Below are 25628 nucleotides of genomic sequence, written 5' to 3'. Positions count from 1 at the left end.
GTCACCAGAGGGAGGACCCGGAAAGGGTGACCTACACGAGGAGAGGTGGGGTGGGCAGCAGAGGACGAGCCCCATTGCCTGGGCTGGACTTCCACTTCCGTGACTGACCGAGATGATGCTGCCCTCCCTGTAAAATGAGCCGTCAAAGAGCACAGATGCTTCTCAAAGTGGGACTGGGCACCACAGGTGGAACCACAGGTGAATGGAGGCCTTCACAGCTGAACATCTTAAATATGTTTAAGTCAAACTCATCACTCTACCCCCTAGAACATCTGGAATCCTAAAAGTGGTATGTAGGCTAGTGGTCTCTGTTTTTAAAAAGAGTTAAAAACAAATTTGCAAAATTATATCCAAATAAATCTTGGAATGGATTCCTTGAAAAATTCTGTATGCTTTATTAAAGTGATGGGTTTTAGGCATGTTTTAAGAAATATATAGGTGACCACTGGGAAGTAGCAGAGGTTCACTATAAACAAATGGTTTATAGAGTCACCTTACGACTGTTTTTAACAAGACAAACCTGGTAGATTAAAGTGATTTGTTTATTCCACAAACCTTTATTAAACAGTTATAATAGGTCAGAGAGTTTGCTGGGTGCTCCGCATAAACCATTTCATATCAATTGCTTTGGTAGGGCATGATAGCAAAAAGACACCACTAAATAATTTGGGAACTGAAAACAGATTGCCCTCTGGTTACTAATTTATTGTAAAAGTAAGCAAACAGAATTGGAGGACAGATGTGTGCATTGTCCTTAAGGAACAGAAAGGTTAACACAATTTCTTTCTAGCAGCCCCTGTCCAGTGTCCTTCTGTTTCTCATTAAAATACCACCAAGGACATGGGAAAAAGTCAAAATTTCCTAACTCACAAACATGCTGAAAACCAAAAGTGATAAGCCAAAGATTGCCAGAATTAGGAAGAAATTTTCATTGACTGTATTTGAAGAATTCACATATGCGAAGTGCTTACAGCAGTGTCTGGCTCATAGAACGGCCAATTGTTAATTATTATTAATTTGAAGTCGAATGAACTGAACTGAGGAAAACAACTGGTGACCTCTTCAGAGAGGGTGAATGCCGCACCCATTTCTGCACAGCTGGTCTGCAGCAGCACTTAATCCTGGGCGCAATGAGCCCATGCACATGTGTGCAGAATTTCACAATCACTCTGGGCTGGACGCTGTACTAGTACTTCTCCAGGATCACACACCAAGCCTCACAGTAGCCAGTGCTGAAGGAACTCCTGTGTTTCCTGCTTCACTAATGAGAAATCAGAACCCTGGGTACCTCAGCATCTTGCCCCAGTCTCAAAACTAAGGAACTGGCAGAGCCAGTGTTCTAACCAGGTCTATCTGGCTTTAGGGACTTTATTCTTCCTAACACCTCACTCTGTGAGGTGTGAGTAATTTGTGACAGAGTGACTCAGAAGGAGAGAAGACAGGAACTCTTCAGTGGAGAAGAGGCAAGTTGAACATTTAAATGTAATCCTTCAGGACAGAATGATGCCAAGAGAGCTTATGCCACAGTGCACCACTGAGATCTTAGGGTTTGGATAAAAGGGTCCCATTTAATCACAATAGCTTATCTGGGGATAAATGTGGTGTTTTTAAAATACCTCTAATTCAGGAAAAGAAAGTAAGCATAGAAACAAACAGTAACTCACACGTTAAAAGCCTACCACAGATTCCCTTTTCCAGGGTTGTTAGTAAAAATGTTTCTATAAAAGTTTCCAAAATTATAGACTTCTCAAAAATATTCATTGCGCTGCATTCAGGCTATTTTAAGACAGTTTCCCTACTGCCTCCAAAAGATTGAAAACCATTCAGAAGCATGACTCATAGGGCAATAACTTGTGATACATGAGAGGAACTATGGCTAGTTTAGAATTCAATTTCAGCCTGAAATGAAGTTTAATAATACATAGAGTGGCCTCATTTTATTCTTATTAAAGCGAAGGATATGACTTCAGGGATAAGTTAGCTAATTTATTAGAAACATTTCAGACAAGGAAAATAAAGAATGTGAATTGCCCTTGTAGAAGGAAAAACAAACAGAAACTGGGATGTCATGGGAAATAAGTTATCTTTCAATTGGAAGAAACTGCTTATAGAAGAGACCCTGTATCTCAACCTGAAGGAAAATGAGTTAGGGAAAAACACTCAAACTTTTCTTTTAAAGTAGTCATTGGACAAATCAAACCCTGGGAGTATGAGCTTTTACACTCCTCCCTTCCCCAAGCCAAGGTCATAGCTCAGCTCCTTCAGCTACCTGACCCATAAAACATATCCTAACCATTATCGCCTCTGCTCCCCGAATTCATCTCCAGCAGTGACCCTACTGCCTAGAAATCAAGACTTTCCCCTCCTCTTCACTATCACACTGACCTCTTCTCACAGCTCACCCTCACCTTTTTTCTCGCACCCCACTTTTACCAGGTTGCCATTAGCCTTCTTGGTTCTACTACCTAAGCAGCTCTCAACTCCATTCCTTGCCCTCATCTTCCCCACATTCTCCTTGCCCTGTTGCATAATTCCATTATATCAGCCTCCTAAATATATTCAATTTCTCATTTCTCCCACCTCTCTTCCACACTGCCAGCTAACTGATCATCCTAAAACACTAACCAGAACATGCTACTCATCTGCTTAAAATTATTCAGCGGTTGGTTCTCCATCCTTTGTGGGATAGAATCTAAACTTCATAACTAAGTCCAATTTATCTTTATGGTCTTTCTTGCCATTCCTTGTCATACCATCTAACCAATTTCTTGCAAATGTCTGAATATGGTTGTTGTTTTTTTCTGTCACACCATGCATTGCATATTTTTTTCTGCTTATTGTGAATGTTACCTTGCTAGTTCATCTGATATAATCCTGCTCATATTTTAAGGCTTCTCTCAAACGTCATAACCTCTATTAGGACTCTTAGTATTATTTTGGTATTTGAATTAGAGAAAATGCCTACTTTTGCCAATTATATTGGAAAACATTTATTGGATCATTCTTATTCCTTCACCCATTAGTGCTGCTACCTTCACCATAAACTAAATTTTATATTTCTAGGATCTGTTTCCATGTATTCTACTTTATTGCCTTTACTCAATAATTCCTGTTACGTAGATAACAATTTTTGAGCTTACTGTTCTTGTTATTAAAGATACTTAATAGCTGCCATTTTATTTTAGGTCTAGGCCCCTCTTATTACTCTGTTTTTCTGAACTTTTGATATATTCAGTTGTATTTTAGAATCAGTTTCCCCATGTCTCCACTAAAATCTTTGGGTTTTGTTAGGAATTATATGAAGCCTAAAACTAACTGGGACATTCTCAAAATCTTTACAGATAGTCTTTTTTTCTTGAAGCATAGTTTTCCTTTGTCTGTCTTCCTCTAGACCTCATGACTTAATGTCAGGACTTTTATTCCCTCATCATATGGTTGCTGAAGTTATTGTTGTTGTTGGTTTGTTAATATAAATTGAATTTTTAAAAATTTTCTCTTTCCTAAGTGTTTATATGTAGGAAATGCTTTGCATTGGAAATATTTATTTTTATACCCAGCCACTTCACAACCTTGTCTTACTAGTTACAATGATTAGTTTGGCTTGGTTGAGTTGCTGTTTGTTTTGTTCAATTTTCAATTGATTTGCTTGGAAGCACCCATTCAGAAATGGATCTTAAAGCCAACATACCTGACTCTATACTTACTATTATATTATCCTGAGCAAAATTATCCTGTCTGTTCTTAACTATCCTTAGCTGTTCATTAAATGTTTAATCATAGCACCTATCTCATAAGGTTACTGTGGAGATTCGGCTGGGAACTTATTAAGTGTTAACCAATGCCTGGGCCTGTTGATGATTCAGTAAATGTTACCTCTGTTACTGGAGGTAGACAGTCATATTATTGAAAACAATGATATATTTTTCTTTGCTTTTGCAAAAGCCAGAACTCTTATTTCTGGTTCTAATTATTCTGACTATATTTTTCAAAAGGATAATACTAAATTACTGTAATGATAATATAGGTCCTGATCTTGTCAATGACATTAATTGGATCCCATCTCATAGCTCACAAGTAAGATATTTCCTCATGTCAACAATATAACCTGCCATTTTCAGTTTACTAGATTTTTTCAAGAATACATAATGACTTTGATCAAATGCCTTATTGATACAAATAATTAAGTGGTTTGCTGACTCTAAACCCTTGTAGCATTCCTGAAAATTTTCTATTTAAGTCATTGTGGGTTAGTCTTCTAAAATATCCTTCCACAATCCATATATTAACTTTAAAAAAAACTTGCATCCATTTTTTAAATGTAGATATTTGCCTTTTATCATACCCAGTTCTCCTTTCCTTGCAAATTGTCTTCATGTAACTCTTTATTCCTGTTTCACAGAGACCAGGTTCTCTATCCTGTTGCAAAACAAATGCCTTTTCTGTTTTTCTAAGCTATTCTTCAGGCTTCTGTAGCACAATCTTTTCGTAGGTATTCTCTTTAAGGCTTCAAGATAATGTTCTGTTCCACTCATACCACAATATTCTTTCCATAGGCTCTGTGTTCATTATTTTCTCCTCTTAATTTTTCTGTGAACAGGGAGTGTCTTTCTAGGCCAGCATTTGCCAACAGGCAGGGTTATGTGGATTGCTGTTGGCCTTGCTCACTGCCACCTTAATAGACACAGCTTTCTCTCAAACGTACAGCTGGAAGGTTGATGTGCACAATGCTGAGCTCAGGACCCAGGGCCTCACAGACAATTGTTTTGTGCAATTTTGATGAATGGTGGTGGGAGCTTCCATTTCTAAGAAGTCCATTTGTATTAGTTCATTCTCACACTGCTATAAAGAACTACCTGAGACTAGGTAATTTACAAAGAAAAGGAGTTTAATTGACTCACAGTTCCACATGGCTGGAGAGACCTCAGGAAACATACAATCATGGCAGAAGGGGAAGCCAGCACGTCTTACATGGCAGCAGGCAAGAGAGAGCGAGAGTGCGAAGGAGGAACTGTCAAACATTTACAAAACCATCAGAACTCATGAGAACTCACTCACTATCACAAGAACAACACGGGGGAATCCGTCCCTGTGATCCAATCACCTCCTACCAGGTCTGTCCCTTGACACATGGGAATTATGGGGATTACAATTCTAGATAATACTTGGGTGGGGGCACAGAGCCAAACCAGATCACCATTCTTCTGTTGATCCAGTGGTGGAGCACATGAAAGACCTCAAGCCCCTGCACATGAAGCTCCCCATGTTGTTTCTGTCTTCACCCCCAAGACAAGGTTCTGCCTGTGGTGGCCGTATTCCCCAGACATAGTCTGTCATCGCTCTTCTCTGTTTTGACATTTCCCTGGAGCTGAAAAGATTGGAAATGACTGAAAACAGTATCTGCTGATTCATAAAGCAGCACCAAAAAGCAGAAATATGGCACATTTTACCAGTGAAGGCTGGTCCTCTGCCAGTGGAGTACAGGAACAAATACCTCTCCTGCCATAACAAAGCACCACAACCTGAGTGACTTAAAACAATAGAAATTTGTTCTCTCACGGCTCTGGAGACAAGAAGTCTGAGATCAAAGTGTCAGCAGAGTCACACTCCTTCTGAAGGCTCTCAGGAAAAGTCCTCTCCTGACTTTTCCTCGCGGCTGGTGGCTGCCAGCGGTTTTCGGCATTCCCTGACGTGTAGATGCATCACTCCGTCTCTGCCCCCATCTTCACACGGACTTCTTCCGGGTGTCTGTGTCTCCTCTCCTCTTCTGTTTATAACGGTATCAGTCAGCAGATTTAGTTCCTACCCAATTCCAGTATAATTCCTCTTTAATTACATCTAAAAAGACTCTCTTTCCAAATAAGGTCACATTCTGAGGATCTGAGTAGACAAATTTGGGGGACATTATTCAGCTCAACTACATCTGCTCAGCACCTCTCAGCCTGGTAGGACCTCTCTTTCACAGGACAGTGTCTGCAGAGGTCACCAATCTTTTTCCTCAGTTCAGTTCCTTTGACTTTAAGTTAATGTTAAAGTCAAAGTTAATAATAATTAACAATTGGCATTTCTGTGTGCCAGACACTGCTGTAAGCACTTCACATATGTGAATTCTTCAAATATAGTCAATGGAAATTTCTTCCTAATTCTGGCAATAATTGGCTTATCGCTTTTGGTTTTCAGGGTGTTTATGAGTTAGGAAATTTTGACTTCTTTCTGTGTGTGTGTCCTTGGTGGCATTTTAATGAGAAGTGGAAGGACACAGGACAGGGGCTGCTAGAAAGAAATCATTTTAACTTTTCTGTTCCTTAAGGACGGTTTACACATCTGTCCTCCAATTCTGTTTGCTTACTTTTACAGTAAATTAGTAACCAGGGGGCAGTCTCTTTCCTCAGTTTCTAAATGATTTGGTGGTATATTTTTTGCTATCATGCGCTACCAAAGCAAATGATATGAAATGGCTTATGTGGACCAACCAACAAACTCTCTGACCTGTTGTAGCTGTTCAATACAGGTTTGCGGAATAAACAAATCACTTTAATCAACCAGGCTTGTCTTGTTAAAAATAGTCATAAGGCGAGGTGGGAGGATCATGAGGTCAGGAGATTGAGACCATCCTGGCCAACATGGTGAAACTCCATCTCTAATAAAAAATTAGCTGGGTGTGGCGGTGCTTGCCTGTAATCCCAGCTACTGGGGAGGCTGTGACAGGACAATCACTTGAACCCAGGAGGCAGAGGTTGCAGTGAGCCAAGATCGTGCCACTGAACTTCAGCCTGGTGACAGAGTTAGACTCCATCTAAAAAAAAAAAAAAAAAAAAAAAAAAAAAGAGTCATGAGGTTACTCTGATACCATTTGTTCACAGTGAACATTTGCTGCTTCCCAGTGATCGCCTATGTTTTCCCTCAAACCTAAAACTTTAATAAACGACACAGAATTTTTCAAGGAATCCATTCCAAGATTTGTTCAGATACAGTTTGGCAAATTCACTTTTAACCTTTTTAAAAACAGAGACCACTCAGCTCACATACCAGTTTTAGGATTCCAGATGTTCTAGGGGTGAAGTGATGAGTTTGACTTAAACATATTTAGGATGTTCAGTTGTGAAGGCCTCCAGTCACCTGTGGTGCCCCCTGTGGTGCCCAGTCCCACATTGAGAAACACCTGTGCTCTTTGATGGCTCATTTTACAGGGAGGGCAGCATCATCTCGGTCAGTCACGGAAGTGGAAGTCCAGCCCAGGCAGTGGAGCTCGTCCTCTGCTGCCCACCCCACCTCTCCTCATGTGGAGTCCTCCCGGTGGAGTGTTTTGCCCCACCCTCCTGCACTTCTCATGGAGATTGGAGTGAGTGGAGTCTTAAGAAGCTGTGGTCAATAGATTCATACTCAGAGAGAGAGAGAGAGAGAAACCTGCAATGGAAAGGGGAGCTGGGGGATCTTTATGTTAAATGGAGATGGGCCTGAGGTTGCACAGCTATTCACACAGACCAGTGGCTAATAAATACAATGGGCAGCTACCAAGCAGTAAAACAGCAGTGAAAGCGTCTCCTGGGTCTGCACGGCTAGTCCCAGTAAAGCAGGATCCACCCAGGGATCTGAGCAGGGCTCATTCCCACTCAGCTGGTCAGTGTCCTCCCTTGAATATGGGGTAAACGGAGATTTATTAAATTGCTTTGAACTAAGTCACATTCTGGGGCCAGTAGATCTATTCATATGGTAACCTATTTATATGAGAGGGTCTGGCTTTCCTATTAAAGGTCATGATATAAAGTCTCCTTCTCTTATGCTGTAATTGAATTGAAGTGGAAAAGAAAGTTGATTTAAAACAACACCTAGAGTAATTAATAGTACAGGTCGTGCCTAAACAAAGCAAAGACGGTGACGGGGTATCTGACCAACTGACATTTGGGAAAGTCTCAAAGGTGTCTAGGGCCCTTCCAAGTTTAGCGTTTCACAGCTCAGAGTTCTCTCTGGGACAGCTGGGATTCAAACTCACAGAGGGGACCAGTTTGTAAGGTTTTGTGATTAAAGGTATGTGGATTTGTTCAGTTTTTGTTGGCTTCTTCAACCCAGTTCTGTGTTTGCAACATCCTTGTCATGCAGTTACTAGTTCATTCTTTTAGCTGGCATGTGGTGAGGGGATTTCTTCTGTGTGGTCCTTGCTATTTGGTGTTGCAGCTTGCTTGTCAGTGGTGCTGGAAGGTGCCTCACTTTCTGGGGCACACTCATGGATGTAGTTCAGTGTGTTTGGGGTGCTGGTCCTGAAAGGCAGTCGAACCATTCATTAGCTCACATATATCTTCCAGTGTGCATAATGCTCCATACAGTAGCCGTGCCCCTGGAAATTTGCCTTTAACTCAAATGTCAATAAATCGCATAATAAGGCAGAGAATAGCACCTGGCATGCAGTAGGTGCTTAATAAATATTTGTGGAATGAATGAATTAATGCACAGCAGGAGATAATAATAGTGTATTAAGGTTCTCTAGAGGGACAGAACTAATAGGATAGATGTAAATATAAAGGGGACATTATTAAGGAGTATATATATTAAGGAGTATTGACTCACACAAAGCCAGTCCAAGCCCCAAAGCCGAAGAACTTGGCGTCTGATGTTCAAGGACAGGAAGCATCCAGCATGGGAGAAAGATATGGGTCAGAAGACTAAACCAGTCTAGTCTTTTCATGCTCTTCTGCTTTCTTTTATTCTAGCCCAGCTGGCAAATGACTAGACTGTGCCCACTCAGACTGCGGGTGGGTCTGCCTTTCCCAGTCCACTGACTCAAATGTTAATCTCCTTTGGCAACACCCTCACAGACACACCCAGGAACAATAATTTTCATCCTTCAATCCAGTGAAACTGACGATCAGTATTAACCATCACAAATAGCAACAATTTAGACTCTGGAGTCAGACAGACTTGGTCTGGAATTCTAGTTCTGGCACTTTCTAGCTGTGGGAGTTCAGGCAGTTTACTTAACCCCTCTGAGCCTCAGTATCTCCATTTGTAAAGTGGGGATGATAACATTCTTCCGTCATGGGGTTATTGTGAGAATTACATGAGCAAATAAACCAGGTCAATCACAGCGCCTGCCCCAGTGTCAGCACTTGACAAATCTTACCCCTTGTGGTTATTATTGCTCCCCTTGATAATAACAATTAGAAAAACAACATATGCAGTCATTGAATCACAGTGTCTGGTTTCTCTTACGTATGCCCCTCACGTGAAGCATAATAAATAACTTTGAGAGCATGACTTTTCTTTTTGCTGTTGTACTTCCCACTGGTATGCCTTCTTGGCTCCTTAATGCTTCTTTTGCCTCCAGATACCGGTCACTTGTCAAGCCTTTCCCCTACAGGCTGAGTTTATTATCTTCTTATCTGGGCTCCCCCTGCCCTCCATCCATCCCTCTGTGATGGTACTTGTCACTGTAGATTCTGCCTGGCCTCTTTATCTGCTCTCTTTCTCACCTGTTCAGCCTTCAGGAGGGCAGGGTTGCAGTTGGAGCTACTGATAGAAAAGAAAGCTGGCAGACAGACCCAGGAGCCCATGGAGGATGAGAAGGACCTAGACTCAAAGTCAGGTGGAACCTCATAGCCCAACTCTGTTTTTATTCAACCTCAAACCTGGAAAGGCTTCTGCTGTGAGCCCCGTGAGATATGAGATACAATTTACCTTTTGGTTCTTTCTCCCTGCCTGCAGCTCCCTGCTGGGCCTGACACTGAAAACTCTCAGAGAAGCCACAGGAAACTTTAGTGCTTGTTTCTGGGATAGGAGGCAAGGTTGCCATCCTCCGGGGACCAGAGGAAGAGACAGCTGGCCCAAAAGGAAAAGAAGCTGGTGGACACATTTCTGTCACTAGAGAACATAAAGAGAACCCTATGGAAGTGTGGGGAGCTGTGTGACTCCCCGAGTCATATACCTTTCTAATCTTCTGATATGAATGGGATGAACATTTATCATCCATCTTCCATGAACTCAGCACTACTGTGACTCCTTTAGTGACCAATATTCTGGCCCAAATTTGATTTTTCTTTTGCATTTGCCTCAAGGCTAAGCTTGTTGGGGAATAGTTCATTTCTGAGATCATTAATCTGATTCAATTAAACACTTATGAGTGAGTACTTTGTGCAGTCCACTGGACTCTGGGGTTACTGCAGTGAACAAAACTTTGTCTCTATTGTTATGGAGCTCATGGTCCTCTGAGAAATCTTGGATCTAGAAAGGCTCTTTTTAAAGATGAAATGATAAAGCCAAGAGAAATGAAGTGATTCAGCCTGAGTCACGCACAGCAAGTTATAACTCAAGAACTAAGCCCCACGTTTCTCAATGTAATTGCTGTAGCTTACTTCACTTCTACTTTTCCAGTTTATGACTTATCATTGGGGTGACCAGTAGCTCCCTCTTGAATCAGCCACAAACTTAAGGGGCTTATGTAGTGCAAAACATGAGCCAGCCTTGCTTTTAATGCTCCTGTGAAGAAAATTGGAAAGTGTACTTAAGTCCACTCTTGCTGTAACTTCTCACTGCCACATGGTGTCACTGTTGAACACAGGTCCTGCACAGTTCAGTGGCTGCTTATTTCCTCTGCACTGAAGCTACTTTTGGCTCAAATTCTAACACTTGCTTCCAAGGTATCACAAACTCGGGCTCCAAGATTTCATCTCTTTAATTTCAGTTTTATATGCTCAGTCATTTATTGGTAAAGAATTCCATGGCTAGGTGGCCAAATCAGCTTCAGCTATAAGTAATGATGGGATCAGCTTTCACCCCTGAACTCTGTGGCCCAGGTATTAAATTAATGTCACTAGCCAAGACTCCCACAGCTTCTGAGTCACTTTGTATTCTCTCTTTGTCTGTTCCCATCTAGAATCACCATAAACTCCTTATGCGGATTCCTCTAGCACCTCTCAACTTAATATGTAAAAAGATACTGTCAAGAGTCTGCCTTTGTTAAGCCAGGGAATATTCCATTACTTTTGCCCCAGAAATGATTTGTGTGTTTGCATAATTAAGGGCTATTACTCAAGAGATTCTCCCCTAAATATTGATCTTTCTAAGTTTACGGCTACATCCATCGAGGAAGATTTTGCTATCCTTAACACTAACTTCCAATTCTTACTGACTCTTGCTAGCTTGCCTGCTTCCTGTAGTGTTGTCCTTTTTGTATAAATTTAGATGTGCATATACTGATGCAATTTAGCTGTGCTACACCTATTGACACACTGCTGGGAAATGGATTTGTGAATTGGATAGGAAAAATCCATTTGAGGTTTCCAGGGTGGCACCCCACCCTCCTTAAAAGTCATCATCTGGTCTCTGTGATGCTGGGTTTCAGGACATTGATATCTTCCAAGGCTGAAGCCAGAGATAGATGATCAGAGATCTGCAAGGACAGTGGATGATATTTTTGGCCAATTTTTTCTTAAAGGGAGTAAAGAAGATACGTTAGTTCCTGAGGGGAGGTTGTAAAAGCTTAATGCAAAGTCAGAATGTTACCAGGATTGGGAGAGGGAGAAGAAAACAAAAACATAAACACTGAGAACAACCTCCAGGAGCTAACAGAACATTCATTTGAGAGAAGGAGAGAACCATTTTTCAAACGCCCACCGTTTGAATTCAGTCCAGAGTAGTAGAAAACACACAGATATCTGAATTTGAGAGGTCTATGTTCCCACACTAAACATTGATTGACGTGGCCTTCGATGAGTTGCTTAACCCAATGAATCAGGTTTCTACATCTGTAAATTGGGGTTGAGTGCCTATCATGCATGTGTCTAAGAAGATACCCAGGGAAGGGAGCTTAGCACACTGCTTGACAATAAATAATAAATTGCACTATCTGTCATTCAGAAACTCAATTTGCCCACACATAAAACAAAACAAAACAAACAAAGAAAAAAACATAAAAAGCTCTTTAATGAAGGGAAGTTGTGTAGAAAATCGGCAAGGATAAGGGAACAAATGAGGAATATTGAAGCAGCCAGAAGCTAGCAATTTCAAACTCTATTACTGCCCCCAAGTTGAAGGGACAAGAAGAGGAAGATATGTTGTTGGAGCTCATAAAAGAGGGGCCCCAAAGCAGAAGCTGCAGTTGGGAGTTAGGCAGGTACAGCTGCAGCCAGAGTCAGTACTGAAACAGAGTGAGGAGTGGAAATCAATGCCTCACCCTACTTCCTGCTCTCCTGGCTCCTATGATTGCCTCCTGTTGAAGCAACCACCACCAGGGAACACTGGTGATTTTACCAAGCTGGATTTATTCAATAGGATAAGCAAGGAAGAGTAGTCCTGCAACAAAATCTCAAGAATGTCTCGAAAAAGGAGAGTTAGGGAAGGTATTTGTAAGACTGTGGGGCTAAGGTTAGTCATAAGATGGTTTTAATATGCATGGTCTGGACAGGGACTGGTCAGAATTTATGAATGAGACAATTTTCTGGGACAATCAGTGATCTTATCTGTGGAGCATATACGTTCATACAGAATTATGGTTACATCAATTTGTAGTATTAGCTGGGAACATGTGAGACTGCATGAGCTGGTATTTAAAAATGTTTTGAGCTAATTTGTGTTACATGTCATGGCTGGATCAGTTTATCCCTTTTGCAGGTCATACTTTATTTTGCAAATTGGTGACTGTTTTATTTCTCACTTTCATTAACCAAACTCTATCAGAAGCCAGACAGACAGGGAGCTTAGATGAAGTGGTCTGCAGAGATCAGCCTCCCAGGCACTGAGCAGAGCAGGAAAGAAAGAAATAGCTCTGGGGAACAAATGCAGAAGAACCAGCACACTTATTGGCCTGCCTGCTTTTCTCCCTTCCTTCCTCCTTTCCTTCTATTACTCCCTCATTGCCTCATTTCCCAATTGATATTAATTCTTCCTTATTTGTGTATCCTTCTTTCCTTCATTCATTTCACACTTTGAGAATGATGACTCTAGACCCTTACAAATTATAATTATTATAATTAATAATAGGTCTAATTATGCTATTAAACATTGTTTATATACTAAACAATATGCAAGGTGACTTTTACATCCAAAAGTCTCATCCTCTAAATCAGTACTGTGCAATGGAACTCTCTGCAATGATGCAAATATTTTATAAGCTGCACTGTCCAATATGGTCTTACTTGGGACATGTGGCCACTGAACATTTTTACTGTGAATATTGTGAATAAGGAACTGGATCTTAAAATTTTACTTAACTTTAATTAATTTATACTTTAGTAGCCACAAGTGGTTAGGGTTACTCTATTGGACAATGTTGCTCTAAATAACTCTATAGGGCTGCTCTTACTATATGCATTTCAGACATGAGAAAACTGAGCCCTGGTGAAGTTAAGATGCCCATGGACACCAATTACAATCGTTGTTGGTGGAGCCAGAACAAGGACCCAGTTCTCACTGGCCTCAAATGTGCGCAGCTTCATTTTTTTTTTTTCCGGCTATACCCACGTTTTATTTTATTTCATTTTTAAGCATTTCTGTAGATTTAGGGTGTATAAGTACAGTTTCATTACATGGATGTATTATGTAGCAGTGAATTCTAGACTTTTATGTAACCATCACCCCAGTAGTGTACATTGTACCCAATAGGTGATTTCTCATTCTTCACCTCCCTTCCACCCTCCCATCTTTTGGAGTCTCCACTGTCTATTATTCCATTCTCTGTGTCCATGTGTACACGTTGTTTATTTCCCATTCATAAGAGAGAATATGCAGTATTTGACTTTCTGTTTTTAAGTTATTTCACTTAAGATAAAGGCCTCCAGTTCCATCCATGTTGCTGCAAACAGCAGGATTTCATTCTTTTTATGGCTGAGTAATGTTTTATGGTGTGTGTGTGTGTATGGCTGCATATTACTCAGCCATAAAAAGAATGTTACATATATTATGTAAAATATTATATGTGTGTATGTATGTATGTGTGTATATATATACACATAAAATATTTTCTGTGTGTATATATGTATATATATATGTGTATATCTATACACAAAATATGCAATATTTTATGGGAGGCTGATATATACATATATACACATATGTGTGGCATGTATATGTGATATATACATATATATGTGTGGTATGTGTATATATATATAGGTGTGTGTGTATATATAGGTGTGTATATATATAGCCTCCCATAAAAGTGTGTGTATATATACACAGTATATATATATACACACGCACTATATATATATATATATATCACATTTTCTTTATCTGATCACAAGTGCTCTCTCTGCCTAGATATCCTTCTTCTCAGTCTCTTGGCCAAATTCCTACTCATCCTTCAAAATTCAGCCAAAATCTCCCTTCTCCGTGAAGCCTCCATAATGCCCAACCACAGTTGTGAATGTCGTAACATTTGGTAAATATGTAGTGGATGCACTTTTCACATGTGTTGTAGTGATTCGTTTAGTTGTATTCAGTTTTAAATAGACCATGAGGTCTTTGAGGACAGGAGCTGAGTCACTGTGGGAGACACATAGTAGGTACAAAGAAAAAGGTTTGCAAATGAGTGCTTTATCATTGTTTTAATGGGTTCCATAAGCACCTAAATACTAATGCTGTAGCATGGGCCTGCTGATGCAGATCTCCTTCATTGCCTTTATAGGTTTAAATCCTATAGATCAGCAAGATCTCTGCTGAGAGAAAATTTGGGCCAGCCCACCTCCCTCTTGGGCTCCTTCCCTCTCTTGTTCTTGCATGATCAATAGCTCTGGTTGGGAGTATTTTAAGCCTGCTACACTTTGACTTGAGTCTTTCTTCCTTCAGCAGTCATGCATTTCCCAGCACACTCTCCAGGAGGGCGGTGGATCAGACGTGCCTGACGATTGTGATACAATTCAATAGGTTCTCCTGAGCAGCTTATAAAACAGTCAGCTGCCTCCTGGACAGACACATACATCTCTAGACATCCAAAGCACCTGTGGGCCAAAGGACCACCATGCTGAGAGGTCTTGGGGTGGGTGGATTTCCTAATAAAATTGGGTAGAGTCATTGTGACTCAACACCTAGGATACAGCATTGTTAACAGGGCAGGAGAAACAGAAAAATCGAGTGCCAGGAAACTGACTTTAAAGAGCAGAGAACATTCTGATGGCATCTATTCAGGCCTAGTGTGGGGTCAACCCTTTCAGGAGAAGGAACTCAAAAGAAATGACCTTGTCCACATGCCTTCATTATGTTGTCCACCCTGACCATCCTTGCCCTCAGCAGGCCTGCGTTGCCCTTGGAAATAAGTCCAGACTCCTTGGCATTGTCTTCCACTTCTAGTAATGGCTCAAACTTCTAATGCCAATGGGGGCGAGGTGGATAATATCAAGAGTAAAGTGCTGTTTTGAGAGTTGTGGCCAATAAGAAAGACCTGACTGTTCAATGGCAGCAGCTACTGCTCTGCCTGACCGTTGTCACCATGAAAATGAAAGCTCTGGCCCTCCTTTTTCTTTCAATAGAAGAGGGAAATCTGGATTTGGTGTAAAATATCTAGTATCTTAAACTACTTTGTAGATCAAGTAAAGCATATCTATGGGTTAGATGTGGTCCAGAGGTCATTACTGGCAGATCTTTCATCTGCTCCAGCTTTATTGCCATGAATTCCTTCACGTCCTCTACTCTTCACACTGTGACCCACTTGCCACTTCTGGACTAGCCCATCCTCATCCCCACTCGGTACATTTGCACATGCTGCTGCTTCATCTGGGCACGTCCTTTCTACCCCATTCACATGTTAAACCTGGACCAGTCTTCCAGCCCCACTCAAGTGCCACCTCCTTTAGAAGCTTCCCAATAGCCCCAGGGATTTGTCCTTCCTTTGGGCTCTTTCGGTTGTTTCCACTTTGTGTGTAGTATTTACTACTTGCAATTATAATTTCTGGGCTTATTTGTGGGCTTCCTTCATTAGACAGGGAGCTCTTGAGTTCCAGGACTACAAAATTCGCAGAGCCAACTTTCTGTTGGACACCTCTCCCTGAGTGCATCACAGCAGTCTCAGACTCAGTGTGTCCCACTTGCAGCCACCTCACATCCCCGTCCCACCAGTCTGATCCCATTTCTGTATCCCCATCTCAGTGAGTGGCAGCACCCCACCCAGTTCTCAGGCGAGAAACTGGGGGATCATCTTAGGTTCCTTCATCTTCCTTACCTTCCTGATCCCATTCATCACCCAGCAAGACCTTGGTTCAGTATTCCTGTTTAGTCACCATCATTCTCAGTTCACCCTTGTTGTCACTTAGTAGGTGGTCAGTAAATACTTCCTTAATTAGTTGTTTAATTATGAACTTGTTATTTTTTTACGATTTCAGAGTAAAGTGCACGGTAAGGACTGCAACAATCAGGAAAGACTCCATGAGGAAATGGGATTGAGTGGGACCTTGTTGACCAGGTGGATGTCTAGGTAAATAGCAAAGAAGGTATGACAGGCAGGGAGGGTGGGCACGGTGGGCACGGTTCATTTCATAGCAACAGGCGGGTGCTGATCTGATAGGAGTGGAATATGATGAGATGGGTGTACAGTTGAATGGGTGAGGTGTGGAGAATCTGAAAGTGTGGAGAAGTTATGCATCAGAAATAGAGCACATTCGCTGGTTCTTGAGAAGGAAATCTGTGTTTACCTGCCACAGAACAGAAAATAAAAGGCCTACGGCAAGCGAAGAATGATGAATGGTGGGGTATGCTTAAATATTGGGTGATGGGCTTGGGATTCGGTGGAAACTAGCCAGCCAGAAGGTACCTGGAAAATGACTAAACTGATGATGTTCTCTTTCTTCATTGGCTGGCTTAATCCCTTGTTATGGCATCAAGTTAATAATAATAATTATCAGCATCTTGATGCTAGTGAACCCTCATAATTGCTTTCTGCATGACAAACTGCTCATTCATCATCTTTCCTAATTCGCACATCATGCCCTGTGATCGGTAGTACTGATCCTCTACAGATGAGCCCACAAGGGGTCATGGAGAAGAATTAACCTGCCAGAGTTGGGCAGGTGGAGTCCCTTTATGTGGCCAGAACCTGAGATACAATTTAAAACATCGTTTATTGAGTTAAAACCCAAAGGTTCCATTTTAGTGCATGTTGGGTGGGGCTAACTTGCTCGGGTAGTTTTGGAAAACATAGCTATTCCCACCTGCTGAGGCATGAGACCCACCTTGCCTCTGATGCTACTTGTACAGAGTCCTGGTGCCACACACTGATGTGTCCCAGAGTTCTGGACTTCCCGCTGCCGTCTTAAACCCCTGAAAGGCTTTTGGGGCACCTCTCAGTAGGTTCTGGTTTTTAAAATGTGCTACATTCTGACAGCCAACGAGAACTGCAATGTACGTTTCTTCAGCAGCCCCTCAGAGTTGAAACAGAAATAGCCCTTCCTACCAGAAATAAAAATAGAAACCGTGAAACAAGTTCATGTATTCTTGTCTCTGTGCAGGGCACTCCTGTCATATGGGAAGCCAACACGTCCAACATTCTGCACGTGAAATAGCAGCAAAGGGCTTTCCCTGGCAGGAGAGAAAATGCAAAAAAAAATGGTGTCACCTCCCATGACAGAATGATCCATGGTCCATTCTTATCTTGTCTTGTCCTTTCTTTCCCTTAATAGACACATTCTTTCAATTTACCTGTCATTGCAGTAGGCCTCAGTTTATTGACTGTGTTAGCTGTGTTGCAGGCATGTTATTGGAGACAAAGATGAATGGGACTTAATCCTTGTCCTCAGTCAGGGACTTCCTCTAGTCAGGGAATCAGACACATAAATAGATACTGTCAATCCCCCACCAGAGGTGCTGAAATAGAAGGATGTCCAGGGAGTTCTAAAACAGCAGAGAAGACAAGCACATGGCCTCTTTAGAAGCCAACGTGTTTTCTGCCAGCAGGAAACCATTTCTATCCTTGCCTGGCATTGAGCGCAAGTCTGTGACCTTATAAACAGAATTTAAATTGCTTCATTTTTCAGAAGAGCAGGAAAATACCGCTTGGTTGAGACCTCAGAAAAGTCGTGTATCTGATTATGGAAGAGGCAATGGGATCTACAGGCTGAAGCAGACTGGCACCTCCCTAATTGTGTGATATTTTCCAAAACCAGGGCATTTCATTTAATTTGGAGCAAGATGCCTCCAAAGGATTAAATATTAATCGGGTCCTTCCTTCCCCCTTTTCCATTCTTATCGCCTTTTGAAATTCATTTTCCCTTCTCTCACTTTATTCATTTATTCATTTGTTCCCTTGGTCCGGTCCTTGAGAATTTGCCACTAATGTTGCCACGCACAGGGGATACACAGATAAAACAGCAAACATCCCCCTTGGGTCTCAACCCTGGGTGTTTGTCAGAATTGCTGAAAGATCCAGCTTCCATATGAATACAAATGCTCTGAAGACACCTCCACATTAGGTTTTTAAGTGAAGAAAGCCAAATGTAGGAGAGTGTGTAATCCAGTAGCATTAGTGTGAGAAACAATTTTTTGGGGAAAAATGTGCATATTTTCTTGTATCTGCTTAAAGTATGTCTGGAAGAATATGTAAGAAACTACAAATCTTGGTTGCCTATGGGAATGTGAACAGTTATCTAAATAGCAGAATAAGAGACAGACTGCTCTAGACCCTGTTAAACTCTGTGTCATATGAATGTATTTCCACTTGAAAATAATTTTAATTAAATTAAACGTGAGTAATTTTTTTTGTTTGTTTCTGAGACAAACTGGGATGGTTGATTTCTTCATGTGTCCCCTACTAGCCAGCAACCCCCTATAGACAGGAAACACACTGTTTCATCCTCCTCTTCTCTAACACAAAGGCCAGAACACTCTGCAGTCTGGGTGCCCGACAAAGCCTCTTAAGGGAACAAAAGCATCAATATTTGTGATTTCAGAATCTGAACAACCAAAGAAAGATTTCATGTAATTTAGAACACACTTTTAAAAGAAAGTGACACGTGCCAAGACAATGAGTTTCTTGTAGAAGTCATCAGTGCTTTCACCACTTATTTCCTCCCCTTTAAGGTGCACTGTGACCTTTGGCTAATGAATGGGAATGGAACTGATACATGAGTTCTGGTTAGCAGCTTTAAGAGCTGGGGAATCTGGGTAGCTGCAAAAGGAGAGTTGATGTGGCCTCCTCCAGCAGAGCCCTGCCCAGATTCACAGTGGACTGGTCATGTGAGCGAGGCAGAAATGACCTTTCATCACATTCAGCCACAGAGAGCGTTACGTCTTATTGTAGTGTAAACTGTACCATCATTACTGATTCACTCATATTTATATATACATTTAAAATAATTTAGAGTACATTTATGACATAGGGTTGGTTTTTATTTGTGCTGTAGTGGGAAAGGCTCTAGGAAAAGCCACATTAAACCTTCTTGAACAAGGCAAATTATTGATTAGCACACTGTCCGTGAAATCAGAGTTGTAGATGGAATAGGTCATGAAATAAAAAGAGACTTTGGAGTCAGAAAGACCAAAGTTCAAATCCTGGCTTTGCCACCCACACTTTTTTTTTGTCATGCTGGGCAAATGATTTGACATCTCAGCTTTAGTTTTTTCTTCAGTCAAAACAGGGTTTACAGGACCTCCTTGAAAAGCCGCCCTAAGGCAGCACTATCCGAGAGAATTTTCTGTGATGATGGAAGTATTCTGTGCTGCACCGCCCAATATGGTACCCAGTGGCCATAGCCACATGTGGCATTCAAATTGGAACAAATTAAAGTAGGCAAATAAAATTTAAAATTGATTTCCTCAGATGACTAGCCACAATCCAAGTACCCAATAACTTTATTTTTTTAAATTTTATTTAATTTCATGTTCTGGGATTCATGTGCACAACATGTAGGTTTGTTACATAGCTACATGTGTGCCATGGTGGTTTGCTGTATCTATCAACCCATCATGGCGTTAACTATTTATCCTGATGCTCTCCCTTCCCACCCCCAACAATAGGCCCCAGTGTGTGTTGTTCCCCTCCCTGTGTCTGTGTGTTCTCACTGTTCAGCTCCCACTTGTAAGTGAGAACGTGCAGTGATTGGTTTTCTATTCCTGCATTAGTTTACTAAGGATAATGGCTTCCAGCTCCATCCATGTCCCTGCAAAGGACATGGTCTAGTTCCTTTTTATGGCTGCATCGTATTCCATGGTGTATACACATTTTCTTTATCCAGTCTATCATTGCTGGGCATTTGGGTTTATTTCACGTCTTTGCTGCTGTGAATAGTGCTGCAATGAACACGCACATCCATGTATCTTTATAATAGAATTATTTATATTCATTTGGGTATATGCCCAGTAATGGGGTTGGATCAAATGGTATTTCTGATTCTAGGTCTTTGAGGAATTGCCACACTGTCTTCCACAGTGGTTGAACTAATTAACATTCCCACCAAAAGTGTAAAAGCATTTCTATTTCTCCACAACCTCGCCAGCTTTCTTGACTTTTTAATCATCACCATTCTGACTGGTGTGATATGGTATCTCATTGTGGTTTGATTTGCATTTCTCTAATGGTCAGTGATGGTGAGCTTTTTTTCATGTTTCTTGGCCACATAAATATCCTTTTTTGAGAAGTGTCTGTTTATGTCCTTTGCCCACTTTTTAATGGGGTTGTTTTATTTTCTTGTAAATTTATTTAACTTCCTTGTAGATTCTGTATATTAGACTTTTGTCAGATGGACAGATTGCAAAAATTGTCTCCTATTCAGTAGGTTGTCTGTTCACTCTGATGATAGTTTCTTTTGCTGTGCAGAAGCTCTTTAGTTTAGTTAGATCCCATTTGTCAATTTTTAGTTTTGCTGCAATTACTTTTGATGTTTTTATCATGAAATCTTTGCCTGTGCCTATGTCCTGAATGGCATTTCCTAGATTTTCTTCTAGGGTTTTTATAGTTTTGGGTTTTACATTTAAGTCTTTAATCTATCTTGAGTTAATTTTTGTGTGAGGTGTAAGGGAGGGATCCAGTTTCAATGTTCTGCATATGCCAAGTGCCCAGAATAGTTGCTCAACATGATAAGTATTCTTTTTGCTAACAGTTGATCTGATCTATCCTCCTATAGATTGAGGGATGGGCATCACTGTGGGTGAGCAGCTGCCAGTGTGACCAGCTTGATGCAATGTGGTCAGCCTTAAGTCTACACATCTGCAGCTTACAAAATACAGAGTATCTCACCAAACAAGAACTTGTCTCTTTTCACAAGAACTTGTGAAAGATATGTCCCTGGGTGAAGAAAGTAAATCTCAAAATCTCCCAAGTTCAGCCCCAGAACGAGAATTTCCCACTGAAGAGGACCTATAGGACCAAGAAGGCTTGATTCTGTTCTTCCTTACTCTAGCCTTTCTCTCTTTGATTTTCTTTCTCTCTTTGATTCTCCTTTTCTCCTTAAGGTGGTCCCAGGGGAAGTCCTGCTCCTCATAACAATGTCTGCAGCGCCCCAAGTTCCCTGCCTCTGATTCATTCCAACATCACTAGGGTAAACACTGTCTTTCAAAAATATCTTAGTGGGCTGAGTGCGGTGACTCACGCCTGTAATCCCAGCACTTTGGGAGGCTTAGGCGGGTGAATCACGAGGTCAGGAGATTGAGACCATCCTGGCTAACACAGTGAAACCCCGTCTCTACTAAAAATACAAAAAAAATTAGCCGGGCGTGTTGACGGGCGCCTGTAGTCCCAGCTACTTGGGAGGCTGAGGCAGGAGAATGGTGTGAACCCGGGAGGCAGAGATCACAGTGAGCCGAGATTGCACCACTGCACTCCAGCCTGAGTGACAGAGCAAGACTCCATCTCAAAAAGAAAACCTTAGTGAACCCCGAGAGAGAACATTAGAGGCGTAATCTCAGAGCCTATGAGGAATCTAATTTCAGTAACGTGGTTGATGGAGGAGAGTTCTAGTCCTTTTCAGGACTCCCTGGTTCAATCCCAAGATACACGAGCAAGACCCTTGCCTGTGTGATTTGCTTGCTGCCACCTCCAGATAACAACTTATCACCCAGTTTCTGGACACCATCTCACATGTTATGCCTGACTCTTCAATAATCAAGGCCCGAAGAGATATGACATGCCTCCCCACCCAATGCCTTCCCTCTCATCCTCTGCATCTCAGTCTGAAGACCTGCCTCCCCTACAGTCTGACAGCACCACATAATAAGAAGCATAGCATGCAGGGACAGATGACTCATTCTCACGTGAAACTGGATTAAAGAACAAGAGTCAGCTTTCAATCATCATTGCTAGTCGTGTAGGGTAAAACTCTCTCTGAAACAGTGTTTTTCCTCTGCTCTGACAGCACAACAATCACTAACACAGAAGAAGACATCTGAGACCAAAGGTATGGGGATTTTTCCCTGTATAGCAGGTAGCAGACACCATCTGAGTGTCCCCCAAATCAATTCTGACACCATCTACCTGGAGATAGTGTCAGGTCCCATAGTTTGGGGGCTCAGTACTCAAACTGCCTCCTGTCAGACACTAGTCTCAAGTTCAGACATCTAGAACTTCTGAACAAGTAGTTGCCAGTTGGGGTTCCCATGACCCCCTCTTTGAGTTTGATTAATTTAGTAGAATAGCTCACAGAACTCTGGGAAACACATTTACAGTTTATTATAAAGGATATTACAAAGGATGCAGATGAAGAGATGCATAAGGTCAGGTCTAGGGGAAGGGGTGTGGAGCTTCCATGTCCTCCCTGGATTTACCACCACCCTCCAGAAATCTTCACATGATCAGATATCTGTAAGCTCCCTGAACACAGTTCTCTTGCATTTTCTATGGAGGCTTCATTACATAGGCATGATTGACAACCCTGTGGAAATGTGATTGGACAAAAAGCACATAATCTACACCAGCAAGACTTGTCTGTTCAAACTTTTCTTGGTCTCTCTGTGTAGCATTCCTTCCTCTAGGGTATGGGGCAGGACTCTCTCTGGATTAGGGTATTTTGATCCATAATCAGATTAGAGCCTGGCACTGGGCAGGTGAAAGAAGGACATGAAGAAGGTCAGAGGGAGATTCTGTTTCCTGAGGCCTAAAGTGCCCCAATATTATAAGAAGGACTGTGGGAGTTAGGAGCCAGGAACCATGGATGAAAATCAAGTATATATCATAATACCACACTAGTGCCCTTGGCAGTTTGTTTTTTACTGCACCTAAGACAGATGAATATCCATGTGTCCAACTCTCCATCCACCCATTCATTCCTCTGTTAGTCCATCCTGCTGTCTCTCCATCCATGCATTTATTCAACCATATCTCTACTTATTAGCTCCTTCCTTCCGTGTATCCACCCACAAACATTTGTAATGTGGTCAATAGCTTAATCTCTGTGGTCAGATTCCATGGGTTTGGATTCTAGCTCTTCAAATTATTACCATGTGATTTGGTCTCTCTGAACCTCTTTTTCCTCATTTGCACAATGGGGATGAATAATACTTACCTCTTACTCCTAAGATTGGATGAGAATTACATAGATGGTGCATAGAAATCTCAGTAATACTTTTTGATGCATAGGTAAGCATTCAACCACTGTTATCAATTATTAATATCCTACTATAGAGAGTGGGGAAATCAAGACACTTGAGGTCCAGCCATCTGCAAAGAGCTCTTCATGCCAGTGAGACTCAAGCTTTTTCTGCCTTTTATGTATTTGATTATTTCAGCATGTATCACTTCAAGTAGTAACAGGTCAGTGAAGCCTGTCATTTGGGAATTATAACTCAATATGTGAAAAAGAGATTAAAACTCTTAAATGTGTGGGCAATGAACAATTTCTGGCATTCAGATAGGACAAGGGTGGGGTAGGCTGTTTAGGAGATGGAAGTTATTAAAAATCTGTTTATGGAGAGCTCCTGCTCTCTGTCAGTCTGCAGGATATTTCCTTTGTTATTTCTCTTCTTTTGTCTGCAACTTATGGAGGCCAAGTAATCTTTTTACATTTTATATTCTAAGGCTTAATGTTGCTGTTTTTAAAGTTATTTTGTCCCATAATGGTCTCATCTGGTTCCTAATATGCAGTTATAGATGGCATAAATGAGTGGATCACCCCAACAATTTGGGGGCCTTGGCTCTGGGGTCTCAAAAGCTTCTCTGCATTTGGTTATGTGTGAATAGTAAAAGCCCTGATTTTTCCTAAGTGAAATCTCATACGGATTTTATAATAAGTAAAACAGATAACATGAATCTTGGGTACAATAATGGATAAACATTGGGGATATAATTGTCTGAGCTAAGTGTGGTTGCATGTGGTTCAGAAATATGTCCAAACACTCTAGCAGATGCATAAAAATTAATGCACTTTTAGATATACAATTAATAAATTGTCTTCATGATAATATAGATTTACATTATTTGCCATTGACAATGTCCTGGAGAATAAAAACAATAATAGGCAGCCTTGGGTATATTTCACATCAGCAGGCTATATCTTGGTGATAGAAAATCACTTTTGTTGGTACTTTTGCAAAGTCATGAAAAGAAACATTTGCGTTCATCTCTGTCAGTATCCAAAAGAGAAAGTCAATTGGTGTTCAAGATGAGGAAGGCAAGAAAATTAACATTTATTGTTCAGCTACTAGATGTTAACACTGTGCTGAGTGCTTTATCTGCATTACTGGATTCTGTGAATCCCCAAAACTATTGTCTCAATTTGCTATCTCCCTTTCCTCCCACCCTAGTCTGGCTTATTTTACCAAAATGATTTTTTCTGAGATCCTCAATTCATGGCATTAAATCCAGTGGACAGTTTCCAGTTGCAATTGTATTTGATACCTCAACAGTATTCAGCACTTCTTGAAATCTCTTCTTCTTTTAACTTCCACGGCACTGTATCTCCTGGTTTTCTTCCTCTCTGTTGGTTCCCTATCATCTGAGAAGTGCCTGTCCCTTCCAGACAGAACACTGTGCCTAGGAAATCTCATCCATCTGCAGGACTCCAATATTCTTCCAGGTACTGATTTCTCACAGTAGTGTCTGCTCCCTGCCTGAATATCCACTTGCCTTATTGTTACTGCTATTTAGGTAACTTCATCTTTCCTCAAAAATCTCATCCTGTTCCAGTGTTTTCTAACTCAGCGCGGTGGCACTTCCATCCTTTCCTACCAGAAACTTAAAACATCCACGAAACCTATTTCTCACCCTCCACATCTGCCAAGCCCTCTTGTGTTTATCTTCAAATATTTCCTGATGTCTTTACTTCTCTACATCCAATGCCATCCCTTAGTTCAAGCCAACATAATTTTGTGTCAGGATTAGTACAGCCCCCTCACCAACCATTCTTGCATCTCCTCCATTGTCTACTAGATTTTAGTCTTTGGCTAGACCTCAAGGAATGCTAGATATGAGATATTAATTTAACTCTTTTAGTGACTAATCAAAGTAGTGGGCAGGCTTTCCATGTCAGAAGTATTTATTGTGAATGTTGTGCTCTTTATTAGGATTTCAGATTTGATATGAAAGGACATGAGATAATTTTCATGGATGAGCTTTTGTGTTGGCCTCTACATTAGTGGATATCAGCTGAATGAATTAAAGTCTGCTGTACCCAAAACCATTTTTCTACAGATATGGAGATTGAAGCTCCTTCTGAAAATGTAGGGAAGAGTCTACAAAAGAGACCGCGAGTAGAATTGTGTCGCTGGGACTTAGCTCTATTTGGGGA

At 41.2% G+C, this 25628-nt stretch overlaps 1 protein-coding gene and 1 long non-coding RNA gene across 3 annotated transcripts in view; one reads left to right on the top strand and one right to left on the bottom strand.

The window, feature by feature from the left end:
* KCNQ3 (potassium voltage-gated channel subfamily Q member 3) overlaps positions 1-25628 on the top strand; it is a 358397-nt gene that overhangs the window by 167974 nt on the left and 164795 nt on the right. The window lies entirely within an intron of this gene.
* On the bottom strand, positions 4868-5728 carry LOC141407466 (uncharacterized). The gene is made up of 2 exons (XR_012416644.1): positions 5448-5728; positions 4868-5365 (listed from the first exon to the last, which is right to left on the bottom strand). It is a non-coding gene; the product is annotated as an uncharacterized lncRNA (long non-coding RNA).

The sequence above is a fragment of the Macaca fascicularis genome, chromosome 8, assembly GCF_037993035.2.
Source record: "Macaca fascicularis isolate 582-1 chromosome 8, T2T-MFA8v1.1".
In the NCBI taxonomy this organism is placed as follows: Eukaryota; Metazoa; Chordata; class Mammalia; order Primates; family Cercopithecidae; genus Macaca; species Macaca fascicularis.
This window is presented reverse-complemented; position numbering and strand designations above follow the sequence as displayed.